This window comes from Phyllostomus discolor, chromosome 10 (assembly GCF_004126475.2).
Source record: "Phyllostomus discolor isolate MPI-MPIP mPhyDis1 chromosome 10, mPhyDis1.pri.v3, whole genome shotgun sequence".
In the NCBI taxonomy this organism is placed as follows: Eukaryota; Metazoa; Chordata; class Mammalia; order Chiroptera; family Phyllostomidae; genus Phyllostomus; species Phyllostomus discolor.
This window is the reverse complement of record NC_040912.2, coordinates 80,318,591-80,334,186: the sequence shown is the minus strand read 5'-3', so window position 1 is coordinate 80,334,186 and position 15,596 is coordinate 80,318,591. Positions and strand designations below refer to the sequence as shown.

Here is a 15,596-nt window from a genome sequence, read left to right as displayed (position 1 = left end):
TCAGACTTTTTTTTTTCTTTAAGCTTCTACCAGGCCTATCATACCCATCTCCCACCTTGGGTCACACTCATCATTTGCTTTTTTGATTTTTGTTCATGAGTTTCGGGGGCTTGGGGGAGCAGGCCAGGGACCGTGTTTTGTCTCCCCTGAAGGTTTGTGTTCATTTTAGCCAGGTCATCACTGCAACTCAGTGATACTTCTCTTCATTCGACACATACTGAGTGATTTCTGGGTGGAACATACTCCATCGGACCCTCCACCTCTGCCCTTTAAGTTATCTTTACTCATCCCAAATCTTCAACCGCTCTCCTCTACAAAACAATGACCTGGACTCAGAATCAGGAGACCTGCTGACCTTCTTCAAGCTTTTGTTCTCTGTGAAATGAGATGGTTGGACCAGATGATGTTCCAAGCGTCATCCTACCCCACGTGACACGGGTCTATAGCTACTCTCTCATCCAGCAAAGACAGATGCATCAAACATGACATGCCCACATTTTCTTCTTTCCAGTATGTTTTGATATCTAAGTGTATTGTCTCCTAATTTGCTTATGTAGAAAGCATTACGGAAACTGCTCTGGCTGGTTGTCTCAGTTGGTTAGAGCATCATCCGGATACACGGAAGTTGTGGGTTTATCGCCCTGTCAGGACACAAACAAGCATCAACTGATGAATATGTAAATAGTGGAACAACAAATCAAACAATGAATATGTAAATGAGTGGAACAACAAATCAGTGTCTCTGTCTTTCTTCCTGTCTCTCTCTGTCTCTGTCTCTCTCCCCACCCACTCGCTCAAATCAATGACTTTTTTTAATTTTAGAAAAAGCATTAACCTTCTTTCAAGCAGATCATCCCATAGCATCCTAGATAAAAAATACTTTATTGATTCTGAAATGTGTCATATAATTTTTCACTTCTGCACTTTCATTATTAATGCCATTCTGTCCATTGGAATGGGCTCTCTATTCTCTTCACCGTCCATACTTTATTCAGTTACAAATTTCTGGCTCAGATGCCACTTCCTTTATGATGCCTTTCCCAAGGACTTCAGCTTGGAAGTGATGGCTCCCTCCTTGAACTTCTAGCATTCGTTTTGGCAATTAATAATATCTTGCGCCCTGGCTGGCGTAGCTTAGTGGATTGAGCACACACTGCAAACCAAAGTGTTGCAGGTTCGATTCCCAGTCAGGGTACATGCCTGGGTTGCAGGCCATGACCCCTAGCAACCGCACATTGATGTTTCTCTCTCTCTCTCTTTCTCCCTCCCTTCCTTCTCTTAAAATAAATAAATAAATCTTTAATAATAATAATAATATCTTGCCTTGCCACAGCTCCTCCATTGTTCTGACTAGTATTTAAATATTTTATTGATATTTTACTTTCTACATATTTGTTCTTAAGGCCATTTGTGAATAGATACAGTCTTTTAAAAAACCTTTTCACTATCAAACTACTGAAACATGATAGGCACTGAGGAATTATAGCTAATTTGAACCATTAGCCTTTGATTCTTGATTTTATCATTCTGGGTATAAAAAATGTAACTCAAGCTGATTCATCTCTGTATTTTATTGACTGATCAGTGTTTACAAAAAGGATTAAAGACTTTGGTAATAGGTTATATATGAATCTCGAAAGTTATATAAACCCACATTCGCGGTAGTCACACAGTAAATCTGGCAATGTTTTCACTCTGACCGTAGAAAATGAACTTTTGTCCTTTTAAAAAACATTTCAATTTATCAACTTGCTTTGCTCTTTTCTGAACCGAATGGTTCATTTGGGACTCAAAAACCAAATAAACACATGGATGGTAACATACAGTTTGGACTTAACTTTAGTTCAACCTTCACCATTTTGTTCCAAAAATCCATGCTACTTTAAAAAAAAAAAGCACACGAAGTCATCAAGGCACATTTGCAAAGACCAGCAATACAAAAATAAGAGTGATTGGGAACAACATGGAGAACTTGGCCTTGTCAGGTTGCTTCTGTTCTCTGATCAGCGGAATCTAGAACCCAGAGCCCTAGAGCTAACCGGTCACATCCTGTTCCTCTTCCCTTTCCCCACTCAGTCTTTTATTGTTACCTTTTCTCTATCTTTAACTTTCCATTTGCAAAACAGGGGAACCGACAGACTTAATGTCACTAAAAGCAATGTCTTTGTGCCTTCTTTGTCCAATTCAATGGACACTTGGGACCTTTGAGATTTGCGAAGTGACGGTGTTTATATATTTGTATGCTGACTCCAACACTTGGGAAGGCAACACATTTAGAAATTGTAGTCGCATCTTCAAATGTTATCACAATTGCTACTGTCTTATTTGGAGCACTTCCTGTTGTTCAAAACTCCATGGCTATCGTTGTTTGATCCTCCCTCGGAAGACAGGTAGATTTACCTCCATTTAAAGAAAGGTGACAAAGACATACAGGACTTCTGTACCAGCTCCTTAGCCACAGCCCATCAGTGGAAAACCAGGATTGCTATTATACTGATCTCTAAACCAACCTGAGGGCTTTTCCTAGAAGAGGAAGAAGTGAAAATTTGGAGCACAATTCCTTCTGTGCCATTTCCAAAAGTTAAAAGTATTTTTCCTTGGCAACTTCGAGGAGAATTAGACTGAAAGACATGGGATAAGACTCAACTGGAGCAGGCACATGGCTACGGCAGCCATTGTGGCCCCTGGGGAAGACTAAGAGGCATAGAGTGAACTAAGGGTTTTCGACCTACACAGACTGTGTCTGTGTGAGGAAAAAAATGCACAGCTTTGCAAAAAAAAAAGGATAAATGTGCTTTCTAAGTATTCCTGATAACCGAGGTTAGCTCTGATGTGGTGAGGCCTGGGTCCTGGCCCCAACAGAGTTTTCTGACAACGGGTAGGTCTGCTAAGAAAGCACGAAGCCCTGTTAGTAGAAACACCCAGGTGGAAGGGAAACAGCCATCCCTACAGGACTGTAGGGAAAGATATCTTTAAGATTCTACGTCACTAATCACCTGAGGCAATGAAAATTAAAATGAATTAACATGAAATAAAATGAGCAATTCGCGTCCTCGGCCTCAGTAGCCCACTTCAAGTGCTCTGTGGTCACTTGTGTCCAGTGGCCCCCACATTAGACAGGACTGAGAGCATTCCTGTCGTCACACAAAGTTCTGCTGGGTAGCTGTGCTGGAAGTCCCTCCAACTCCTAACACAAAATGATCGTACCGTGTGAAGTAACCTTATGTAGTTCAGAGACATGAAGGTGTGTAAGACACGGTGTCTGTCTGCAAAGACTTTACAAGCTGCGAGAAAAGAGGGAATAAAATGTGAGCTGTGGCACAGGTCAAATCTCAAAGCATGGTTGGACCCTTTCAGTCCCCTCACTAGGGACCCATCTCTTCTCCCATGGAGAGTCTTTTTGGCTGGGCCATCTCGCTGTGCCTGGGCCCTTGCTACAAGAAAATAAAATGCTTGGCAAATACAAAAGAAGAGGAAGACACTGAAGAGAGATCAATTTGCACAATAAGGCCTAAGAGCAGTTTATTTGAAACCAAAGGTCCTAGGTCTTTATCAATGAAAAGTACAGCACAGAGATCATCATATTTTACATAATAATAGCTTTACTTGCGCATGACCTCCTGACCTTTCTGGTCTCCTCAGCTATAAAATGTCAGCAAGCCATGGGTCTGCTCCTTGTAATTGGCTTTTCAACGAATACTTCCAGTATGGTCGTAAAAAAACAAGATCGAAAGCCTCAGTTAGCTATCCTGTTAATACAAGATGTTAGCAAGGTGACAGAGTTTAGATGGCCCAATGAAAATCCACGCACAGCGTTGGAAACAGTTCAAAGGATTGTCCTAGAGGTACTGTGTCCAAAGCAACATTTTTGTGCATGAAGGACATGTTATTATTGACCAGGGACTAATTACTCCCTGGTGAGTTTTTTTCAACTTCTATTCATCATGATCATCAAACGCATTTAGTGCATTCTGGAATCCTGAGGCAAGTTCAAGACGACGTTCTGAGAGTTTAGAATCTAAGCTGAGAGGCTCTGACACCGAACCAAGGGACATGATTCATTACGCCCCTTAGACACAATAGACACATAATTTAAACATATAAATCTATACAGCAGTTAAATAATACATTGAAAAACACCCAGACTGCTTCCTCTTTGCTTTCATATGACTCATTTAGATGGTACTTTCATCAGTTTGTTAATTTGAGAATTTCTGGGCTTTTTTTGCATAAAGAATGTCTCACAGCATAGGCGTAAGACCAGCATAAGACTCCAGGATCTCCGAACCACGGACACACCGATATGAGTTTGTCCTGATACCCACATTATATTTCTATTGCAACACTTAGTCTATAGCTTGTACTTTAATTACTAAGGACATGGCTGTCTTTCCTAGAAGATTGTAATCCCTCAGAGATCTGGCTATGATTGTATCTTATAGTCAGTCAGCCTTAGGTTCACCTTTGTTGAAGTGAAATGGATTCCAGGGCACTTTTTGTTCAAAGGATTTAACTGGTTAACAGACAAATTCAGCTAACACACTGTCAAAATGCATGTCTCCATCTAAGCTCTTAGTAACCTTGGGGGTGGTGATGGTTTATATTGGAGCTCCACTTTAGGTAATGATGTGAAGTTCTTGTCCTCTGGTGGAAAAGAACCTGGCCTTAGAAAGACATTCCGGTTTCAGAAAGAGGGGTATTGGGCTTACTAACTGGGGGAATAAGTTGATTCTGTGACGTTTGAAGAGAAAGAAGGATAAAGCAGAACGTATAATGGATAAGAAACAAAGAGGATCGGGGTTGACCTGAAACACTCCAAATTTCCAAGGCCTTTGGAGATTCCTTGCCACTCCTCCATCATAATTAGAAAACACTGACATGCAGAGCTGATTTAAATGCTTCCATCAGTCTCAGGAGAAGTGTTGCCCGATTTTGCTCTCTGACCATGCTCGGTAATTAGAAACAGGAGACCCTGTTCTGGATGTTGGCTGGGGAACCCGCCCTCTCCAGGCCTGCTGTCGCCACGCACTGGCTATAGGACTTTTATCTTTCTCCACCATCTCTCTTAGGAGCCCCAGCCCAGGTCGCAGGAAGAGTGTGAGGTTGCCGTGGGCATTCCCGGAAAAATGAGCCCCTCAGCGCCACTTCAGACTCAAAAATACACGGAAGAAACTCCTTTTGCACACCCGCTTCCTGCTGAAGCTCTATAAATCTGTATCGCGTTTGGAAGGTGGTAGTTCAAGGATGCTAAGATATATAATCAAATCCAAAGGGACAAAGGTGGGGGGGTCTTTGTGACAACGGGGTTGAAATGACATCCTTGTTTGTTTCTGAGAAGAAAGCTGTTCTGTCAGCTGACGCCGGAGTTCCTCCCTCTCTTGTTGGAAAATCATGAATCTTGAAAAATCTAGGATTAGAATACAAACTAAGCGGCAGAAGCAGCCGTATTTTGCTACTGACAAAATCCACCAAAAAAAAAAAGCCAACAACAGAAAAATAACTTGCAATCAAGGACTTCAACTCCATAGTCACCTAGACTGTCAGATTAGAACATGTGGCAGCCACCTGCTAAGCCTCTTGAAAAAAACGTCACCTTCTTATTTTCCTACCTGACCCGAAATCTCTTTGGGGCACATTTGCCATTTCCCAGTTTTTCACACTCAAACAATGCTGTCTGCACTATGTATAAAGATGACTAAGCAATTTTGTATTAAGTAACCAAAGTGAGTTCTGCCAACTTTAGAATAATTAAGTTTCTGCAGTCTAATATAAACAGTTCCAAGAACTAAATGTGGCCTACCAAAAGTATATATTACAAGTAGTCAACAATGTGGCCAGCTGGCAGACAGATCAACCTATTAAAGTAGAATTGTTCAGAATTCAGAGTATTATTTTTCTCCTCTCTCATTATTTTTTCTGCATCCAACTTTGTTGCTTTGGGAATGTTTTCAAGTATACAAAGCAAGAAACTCTTGTGGAATTGCACCTCTTGTAAATGCACGAGCATGTCCCTAGAGAGCCTTTGGAACTCGCACACCATTCCCACGTCTACCCTGTCTACACAGGCAGCCAGAGCAACCCGGAGCAAGTGAATCCAGTCCGCTCCCCCTCCCGCTGAAATGTTCGTATTTTGCGAGACCTTCAAAAACATCTACGAGGACCACCAGACAAATGGGTGTGCGTTTGAAGCCGTATGCCCACCAGGCACCCAGCACATCTTTCTGACCACAGCTCCTTGTACTGCCTTTACCCAGTGTTTTGGTGGGCCAAAATTTAGCTCGTGAGGCTAAAGTCAAAGATTTCATTCCACTGGGAGTGAGTCAATTATTGGAGAGAAAAATCAACCCTAAACTACCGCCACGGGCCATGACATTAATCGTGGGCAGCAATAATGGCAGATGCGCCCTGACAACTGTGAGACCGGAGAGGTGGGTAGACCAACCCATCCCACTGTGACTGACCTTCAGTAGAGTGTGCGGTCCAATGAACGGCAGTCATCCCACAAAAGGCCCCGTACATTCAGCTGCATTGTAACCCTATTGTTATCTTCTTTGTGCTTAAATTTATATATAATAAGACTGCTTAAGGCTCTACCACCATGCAAACGTCAATAAAAACACTCAACAAGTATTTTCAAGCACCATTCACGCACTAGCCACATTGGTTGTCGGGGCATGTAATTTGTGAATACCTGCCCTCATCATTCTGACAGTCTCATGGTGGAGACAGGCAGTAAATAAAATATAAACTGGGATAAGGGTGAGGAAGGAAAACACACAAGCTGCTATCAGAGAGAACTATGGGCATGACTCAGTGGTTCTGGAGGGGCTAGCATAAGCCGGAGGCAGAAGAAAGAGCTTTTCCAACCAGGAACGAGAGTAACGCATGCAGACGTGCATCATAAAGGAGACGCGAACACTAGCGTTCCTGTTCATTAAGCAAATATATATCGACATCTCCTGTGTGCCAGACCCTCTCTCTTCCAGGTGCTGATAAGTCAAACTCCTCTCCACTCTTGTCTTCCAGCGCAGTGAGGAGTGAGGGAGTGAAGGCGCTAGTCACAGGTTTGAGGGATGGCCAGCTCTTCCCGCCCCTTCTTTCCCTCCGCAGACCCTGTGTGAGAGACGTAGAAACGATGGCTCTGTACTGACACAGGGAATCCATGTAAGGCGTGACCTTCGCACGGCCAAAGCGGGCGGCGTGAGTGAAGGCGTCTTTCTAGAAACTGTCCAGCTCAGGGGCCGTCAGACGATAAAAGCGTGTTTCTCGCCCACCATCAAACAGAACTTGGCTGATTTAAACGAAGCTGGCCCACTTGTTTTTTTTTCAAACTTTGGTGCACGATTCCAAGAAACAAATAGTCCGCAATAAATCTCCCCCAGTGGCAGAACATCTCACGACCAGCTTTTCCACTCCGAATACCCCAAACAGACCTTTCATTTGTTGACACTCAGCCTCTGGACAGTCATGAAAACAAGATGTTCTCTTGCTGCTTTTTAAGTTAAACAGATTTAAGTCAGGGTCTCGGCCGAATTTCAAAACCAGATGTTACATAGCAACGAGGCTGAGCTGACCCTAGCAATGAGAGGCTAGTTCACTTGAACTAGAATATTCTTTCTTAGCAGGAGGAGCGATTAAAGAAGCTTTACTCTGGCATTAGGACCAACCCAAGGTTTACTACCGTCTCCGTTCAGGACTGTCCTGTGGGCCCGGGAAGCAGCTGGGCATCCGGGACACTAGGTTTGGGGAATAAGCAGGTGAGGGCTAAGTGACTGGGAAGTTTAGGTGCCTCGGTGTCAGAGGGCGTTAGTGAGGAAGGATGATCTCCCTCCCACGTGCCGCCACGCTGTTTCTCCGTGGACCTCAGAGGTCCGCCGTGGACTCGCTCTGTGCACCTATCACCTGGCTCCCCTCCCGACGCCACCCTCACACGCAAACGGTCCAGGCCACCTTCTTCATCCTACAGTGATCCGGCCCTGGTTTCCACCTCCGGGCCTTTGTCCCCGCCTCCTCTCTTCTGTCACCTGAAGTGGCCTCCAGTCTCTCTGCCAATCCCATACACGTGTCTAGAGTCTGACTCGGTCCTGTCTTTACTCCAGCACCACCTTCTCTCTCAACTTCTGCAACATTGTTTGTTGTCACTGTTCTTTTTGGTGATCTCTGCTCTACGGCTTTGCTATTCAAATGTTCCAGAACTCCTGCTTCTCCTAAAACGGCAGGGCCCAGATGTCCTTTGCCAACCCCTCAAAGTGCATTTTGTTGTTCCGTGGGTTGGCTGGCCTTTTATTTTATTTATTTTATTTTTTATTTTTGTGGTGCCCTTACAGATGCAAGGGCATATTTGCTGAGTTGAACTTGCTGAAAAGCTTCTGGCCTGAGAACCCAAGTTCCAAAGAACGCCACAGCTGTGACTTGCTGGCCTCCCTGGGGTCCGCTGGGGCCAAGTGACCGGTCCTGGCCAGTGAGCTGCGAACACGAGTGTCATGTCACTGCGGGGGCAGACCATTTAATTGCTGATACGAGACCCTTTGGAGGTTTCCTTTCTCTCTACCGCGGTAACCACCAAGAGCTCCAGAAAGCAGCTGCCAGCTGAGGTCCCCAAGTAAGGATGACAATGACATAGACCAGAGACCCTGGCCTATCCAGGGTTAGAGGGAAAGCATGAGTGACAACCATTTTTTGTTTATGCCACTGAGCTTTTGAGTTGCTCCTGACCCCAGCATGACCGACACAGCCTCGGTCAGCTCAGTCCGTGACGAAAATGATCTTCCAGCATCAGGCCGTGCACATCTCTGTTTCAAGCAGGTACTTACTCGACTTATTTTTTATTCCACTTCTGTGCCTATTAGTATAGAAACAGGGATGGGTAGGCTCATTGGAACCCTGCAGGCAGGGCCTCAGGGCGTGAGAGAGGCTCACAGTGCACGTCCTCACCAGCCCCGCCTCCCCACTCCTGACACAGGAACCGTAACTGTCGGAGTGTCCACATACTATGTGTTTGCTCCTTTCTCCAGCAAGGACCAACTCAAATGCTTTCAAGGACCAAAGTGGTCCATGTTTGGGAAGTGGTGGCCTGTGGGGAAATGGAGAATGCATGGATCCCTAAAAGCGTTCAAATCCAAATTAAAAACAAAAAATCCATGCTGAGCAAAGGAAGCACATCTGCAGGTCTCTGGGGGCCTCAGGCTGCAGGTTGTGACCCCTGACCTCTGGAGTCCTTCGCTAACGGCTGACCATGGGCTGGGTCAGGCACTACACACACGTGCCAGGCCAACCCCACCAGTGAACACGTGGTGGGCTCCACGTGGGTCCAGATGGAGAAATTTACTTACTTAGCCAACGGTAACGTCGCACTCACTATTTACCAAGCCCAGTTCTAACAAGTTTATGAATATCACTTTAAACCTTTATAATAATCCTAGTGTCCCCATTTTAGATAAGAAGACTGAGGCCCAGAGAAGGTGAGTCGTTTGCTCGAGGTCACGGATCTAGTGAATGGCAGAGCAGGGATTTACACCCCACAGCCGGGCCTCCCTGTCTGTACTTTTAATCACGCTACTGAGCTCCGTCTCACACGACCTGTAAATGCGTAACACAGGCAGACCGTGGCAAGATCCTCAGTGATGACACGACCATGTGGTTGTCTGGAAGCATCCCCGCTCCTCTGCAAAGCCCCTTCCTAAAAGCCCTGTGCTGGGCCTGCTCCACGTTAGGGGAAGTTCCTATTTGATGTTCATAAATGAAGTAAAAACCCTGTTTATGCCCACCGGTGCTTTGGCAAACCGATGTATTATTTCGTTTAAGTGGGTTTCACCTTAGACAATAAGCTGACTTCATTCTACATTGAAAGATCCATGTAGAATACCTCTCAGTTTCCACCATTTCTTTTGTTTCGCTTGTTTACCGATAGCTACCCGCTGTGTCATCTAAGTTGGTCTGCTTGTGTCGGCCTCAGGGCAGACCCAGGTTTTGTGGGAGGCCTGCTTGAAGGGAGAGAACGCGATATGAAATGTGTGTTACTAGTCAGGCACAAGGGACCAGGCAGGAATCTGTCCAAGGGAACGGCCCCACGGCTTAAGCTCCACTGGTTGCATGGCAAATCCGCCATGGGGGTCTCTCACCTTGGGTCTCTCACCTTGGATTCTTATGAGCATTCCATAAAAACCACCGCAGCACTGTTCCTTTGCTTCTACTTTTCAATTACTTCAAAACTGCTATTATACCCCCGCCCCCTTAAAGAAAATGCTTCATGAAAACCAGAATTTAGGAAACATGGTGTTGGGGATCCATTATGCATCATCCTTCAAAGTAATCTGCAGAAAAGGAGAATTACAGATAGAGCCAGTGCATCGCCGTGTTCTGCCCATAAACCACATAGTTAAGTATGATAGGTGGATGAGAGGGCAGAGAAATTTAAAATATTGTGACTCCTCGCCAAGATGAAGCCCATGAAAAAACAAATAAAAGTATCAGAAATCACAATTTACGTCAATGACCACATTATTGGATTCACCAAATTTTCCATTGCATGGAATCAAACAAAAGTCCACTTTATAGGAGAGAGGGAAGGAACGCTCGAATCGCTAATGCAGCCCAGACCTCACATAGCACCTGGGATGGAGGGGGTCCAATTCAATATACAGCTGGAAAATGAATAACTTAATGAGTGACTGAATATATGTTTGAAGAACAAGAAGAAAGACAGATGGTGCTAATAGCGGTCACAAGCCTCCCCAACAACCCCAACTGCATCTTTTATTTCTAAAGCGTTAGCAGGCGATCTGGGGGAGGCCATTAGATACATCCCCAGAGTCTCTCATTGTAACACACGTCTGTATGTGTATACATTTTGTACGTCTGTGATGGAAGCACATTCCCACCCATGGGCACAACATATTTAAGGGTGCAATTCTTTGAAGAATCGGGAGAAAAGGCTTTCTAGAAGCGCCCCTTCCTTCCGGGCCCCCCATATGTTTGCACTCACTCCCCCTCCGCATCTCTGGATGTGATCAATCCAATTTTTTCCCAGACCCAGGATGCTCCATTCCACGGTATATCATTTTGGGTCATTAAATAACAGGACTCAATATTAATGTTGGCCTTCTCCATCCCCCTTGAACGAAGTGTTTTCAGCCAAAAATATTAAACGAGTCAACCGCTCTTTTCCCCTGTCAGAGCAGCAGCCAGCATCCTGAAATCACAGCTCATTTGTAGCACATGGGCGTGAATATTCAGACTCCATTTGTCTCCAGCTCTTAAAGGCTGGTGTTAGAGTGAATGATGGACATGTTGTTTTGCATTAGCAAAAAAAAGAGGAGGAGGAAAAAAACAAAACCTAAGAATGAAGTTTGGCCTAAAATACCTATTTCCGGGAATGCAGTCCTGCCGTCTCCTCTAGTAAAAGTCAATTTAAAAATATCTAGATTTAATTCGACATGAGGTTGGACCTGAGACACAGAGAACGGTGGGAGGGAAAACGTCTCAGACTTTTGGGCCTCCGAGGGTTGAGGGCTTGTTCTACTTAATCCCACTGGAGGTCTGTCGCGTGGAATAGCACAAGATTGTCCCAACTGTGTTTTGCTGAACATCCCAAAGCAGAGTTGGGAAGCAGTTGAGTCTGTGTCCTTGAACTGGGCAGATTTCATCAGAGTTGGAACCTCAGGTAAGAATTTGAGGACGTGGACAACGGTGTGGGGATGGACTGTGGGAGCAGGGGATAGGCTGGGTGGAGGGGGCAAAGGGGGAAACACTGGGACAACTGTAATAGAATAACAATAACAAAGACTTGGTAGTTTTGGTTGAAAGCTATATAACACAATCATCTTGTTTCTCTTCACTGCCTACTAACTCACGCTTACTGAAACTAAAGGCCGGAAAGTTCTAGAAAAGAACTCCTGGTACCATTGTCTGTTTTTCTCCCTGCTGTCTGTGCCCTCCGCCAGGGCGTGTCCACCCTGGCACAACCGATTTCCATCCACGGCCGTGCTAGGCAGGGCTGTGTGCTTTCACGGAGGTGCTTTGGTGGGCCAGGCGTAATCCCCTGGCCTGGAAAACGCCAGCATTGGGCCAAAAATCTGTACGTGGGTGATGCTGGAATGTTCTCTCACCCTCTTTATGATGAAGGTTTCCAGCATGTTGGGAAACCACGGTATCCGTGTTCCTCATATCCTCTCAGCCCCCAACCAAACTTGAGCTCATGGTATGTTTTCCTTCTCAGGCCCCATGAGAGGGGCCTGAAAGCAGGCTCCGTGGGGTAAGACTCTTGGGGAAGGAGTGGTCTCCAGGCTTTCTCACATATGAGCCTCGCTGCACATCCACAACCAGAAGTCGGTGGGAGAGACCCTGAGTTGTGGGAGAGGCCCCTTTAGATCTTACTGCAAGAAGTCTGGGCACACTTGAACTAAACCGGAGACCCAACGCTTTGTCGAGGGTGTCCAGGGAGGCTTGTTCAACACAACTCAAGGAAAAAGGAAGAAAAAAAAAAAAACCTCTTCTCTTTCCACTCCATCTGGAGCTTCAAGTGACTCCAAAAATACTGGCCCACAGTGGTTATAAAGTCTCCCATTTATGCTATTCTGAAACGAGGGCAAAGCCTGCACACAACTGAAAGCACTTCTTTTACGTGTTCATGGGAAAATTATCTTTCTGTCCAAGTCCTTCAGCTGCCTGAAATTAATGAAACACAGTCAGGAGGCACCTCTGCTGGCCACCGGCCACCATTCATTTGGACCCGCTCACCTCGCCCATTCATAGACCGCAGGACTGTTTCCTCTTGACCTCAGAATTTCGCCCTTCTCCTTGTAGGTAAATAGCAATGTGCACAAAAACCACTGATGCCAGTGTCACTGGCATTTCTGGGTAGCTATGAGAAAAGTGGAATCTGTTTCCGGGCTACCCAAAGCACACCAAGAGGAAAGCATGTAAGAAGTTACTTGAAGAAAGCTGGTATCTTTAAGTTCGTTGTTTGAAAAATGGGTGGGGGTATGCAGACAAGAAGGAGGAAGCTTCTAGACCTCTGTTGGCCTCTTTGGCTAATAATCAGGCAATTCGAGGAAAGATCAAGGGTTTCTGCTAAAGAAAGAGAACTAAGGGAGAGAGAAAAATAAGCAAGGAGGGAACTTACAAGAAATAACACTTTGGGAGATAAAAGAGAAGCAAATACCTTTTCCCCTTTTCCTTGCATCACAGTAAGCAGGAAAAATTAGGGAAATTCAGCGCGGGGGTAAACATGACCCCGTTAGATGTGATATTGGATGGTGGAGCCCAGAGGGGAGAAGCCTGTTATGGGGTCATGACCCATGGCCCATTGACACCCCACCAGCCCCCATTGCGGCCTTGCTGGGAAACTCTAAACTGTTTCCGAAGCTTCACTAAAGCACAGGAGATGCGGGGAGATCAGCAGAGAACCACGGACTAAGGAGCGAGTTCAGGGAGCAAAAGAGGTACATTCTCCCCAACTGGTCCCTTTACTGTCCAGACAAGACAATATTCCATGGCACCTGACCCTGAAAGGGACCTGACTTTTCTATCTTTTCAGACGGAATCCTGGGTCCCTCCCACTATCCAGTCTGGCCAGTTCTGACTGGCTGATGAAAATGGTCCCAAAGGAAGGTGTTGATGTGTGGGTTGGAGCGTTGTCCCATACACCATGAAGGTCACGGGTTCGATCCCCAGTCAGGGTGCATACCTAGATTGTAGGTTTGATCCCCAGTCAGGGAGCATAAGGGAGGCAAGTGGTCAATGTTTCTCTCTCTCTTGCGCCCTTCTTTCCTCCCTCTCTAAAAAGCAAGGAGCATGTCCTTGGGGAAAAATTTTAAAAAAAGACCTAAAGAAATAAGAGGACAGAGAAATAGCTAGACATACACATTCGCTAATACACATGTTCTTACAAACCCTCATTAGAAGTAGCATGAAGATTTCTTTCTCTTGAGAGGGTCTCTCTCCTCTTCTTTAACAGGGAAACTTGCTACATACAAGTCCGGGTGGCATTTTTAAAGCCCCGCTCCCCTCCTTCCACCCAATCTCTCTGGGTGGCCTCACCCACTGTCACGGTTTTGACTCCTGCGTGGAGGTTAGGACCGTGAACATCTCTGTCTCTAGTCCCCACCTGAGCTTCGGACATGCATACCCCTTATGTTCTAGACCTGTGCCCTTGGATGCCTCACAGGCCCTCAGACTCCGTCCCAGCGAAAACTCACTACCCTTCCCTCTGGGTTCCCAAGCCATGTTCTCAAGGGAGAGTGACCTTATCTGGGGCAAACGCATGCTATTTACTGCCTGTTTCCTGCCTCTCTGAGGAGAGAGGTAACTCTCCGCCATCAGTTAATCATTTTCCTTTCAGCCCCTCACCAGCCTTGACCTTGACCTATTTCCACCCGTTGCCGGGGACAGAGGGGTGGCAAATAAAGAGAAAGCGCCACCGACAACCATCCTTTAAAAGTAGTTTTAAAGCACGTAAATTGTAGATTCAGAGGCTTCGTCTAATCTTTTCACTTATTTATTCATTCAGTCAGTCATTTACTAAATACTATTAAATGTCTACTGTACCCCAACCCTCCGCTAGGGCTGTGAGAGATGTAAAAGGCACCTTCTTCAGTTCCAAAAATCATGAAGCGCCACAGGGACATGAGAGCTGTGCACACAAAGAACGCTCGAGAACTGCGGCGCAGAACAGCGCTCTGAGAGGGACACAGAGGTTGAGGGAGTTCGGGAGAGGAGAACTAGAAGTTCACAGGCTATAAGCTGAACATCAGCACGTTAGAGAGGAGGTGACGACGGGTGTTACCGACTGAACTGTGTTCCCCTAGGTCCATATGCTCAAGTCCTAACCCCCAGCACCTCAGAATGTAGAGATCAGGTCTTCAAAGAAGTGATTAAATTAAAACGAGGTCATTAGGGTGGGCCTTGACCTGATATGACTGGTTTCCTTACATGAAGAGGAAGTTTGGACCACACACACACACACACACACACACACAGAGGCTCCAGACACGCTCACGCAGTGGGATGATGGTTGTGTGACAACACAGGGGAAGACTGTCATCTGGAAGTCAAGGAGAGAGCCCTCCAGAGAAACCAAACCTGCTGACATCTTGGTTTAGACTTTTAACCGCCAGAACTCTGAGAAAATAAATCTTTGTTGCTTCAGCCCCCCAGCTGTGGTATTTTGCTGTGGTGGCCACAGCAGATGGGTGGAGGGTGTAACTGAGAGCGTCCTGAAGCAATAATTGCCTGAGAACCACGCTGAATTCCTGAAAAACTGCTCTTCCTATGGGTGCCAACTTCTGCAAAACTGTGCACAAGTGAAGTTTTCTTTAGTTTCTCCATCCCCTGCCTTTTAAAATCCCCTCTTCCTGCTGCCCAGGTAGAACTTCGGCCCCAACTGAGGAGAGTTGGTGGAAACTGAGGGCACTTAACACTCCTGACGTCACCAGTGTTTGTGCGCCGTGGGCTTATCCCCCCCTGGAACACTGACTCCTCTTCTCTACGTTCCCTCATGTCACCAGCATTCTCTGCGGGAAGGGAGGACTTCTCTACTGAAGGGGACTGAGCTGCTTAAGATATTATATATGCAGGAAAAATTTTTAAAATAAAGC

General features: G+C 45.8%; 1 protein-coding gene across 2 annotated transcripts in view; it reads right to left on the bottom strand.

Annotated features, from left to right (window-relative positions):
* Positions 1–15,596, bottom strand: part of CALD1 (caldesmon 1) — a 192,555-nt gene that overhangs the window by 111,311 nt on the left and 65,648 nt on the right. The gene's annotated exons all lie outside the window — the stretch shown is intronic.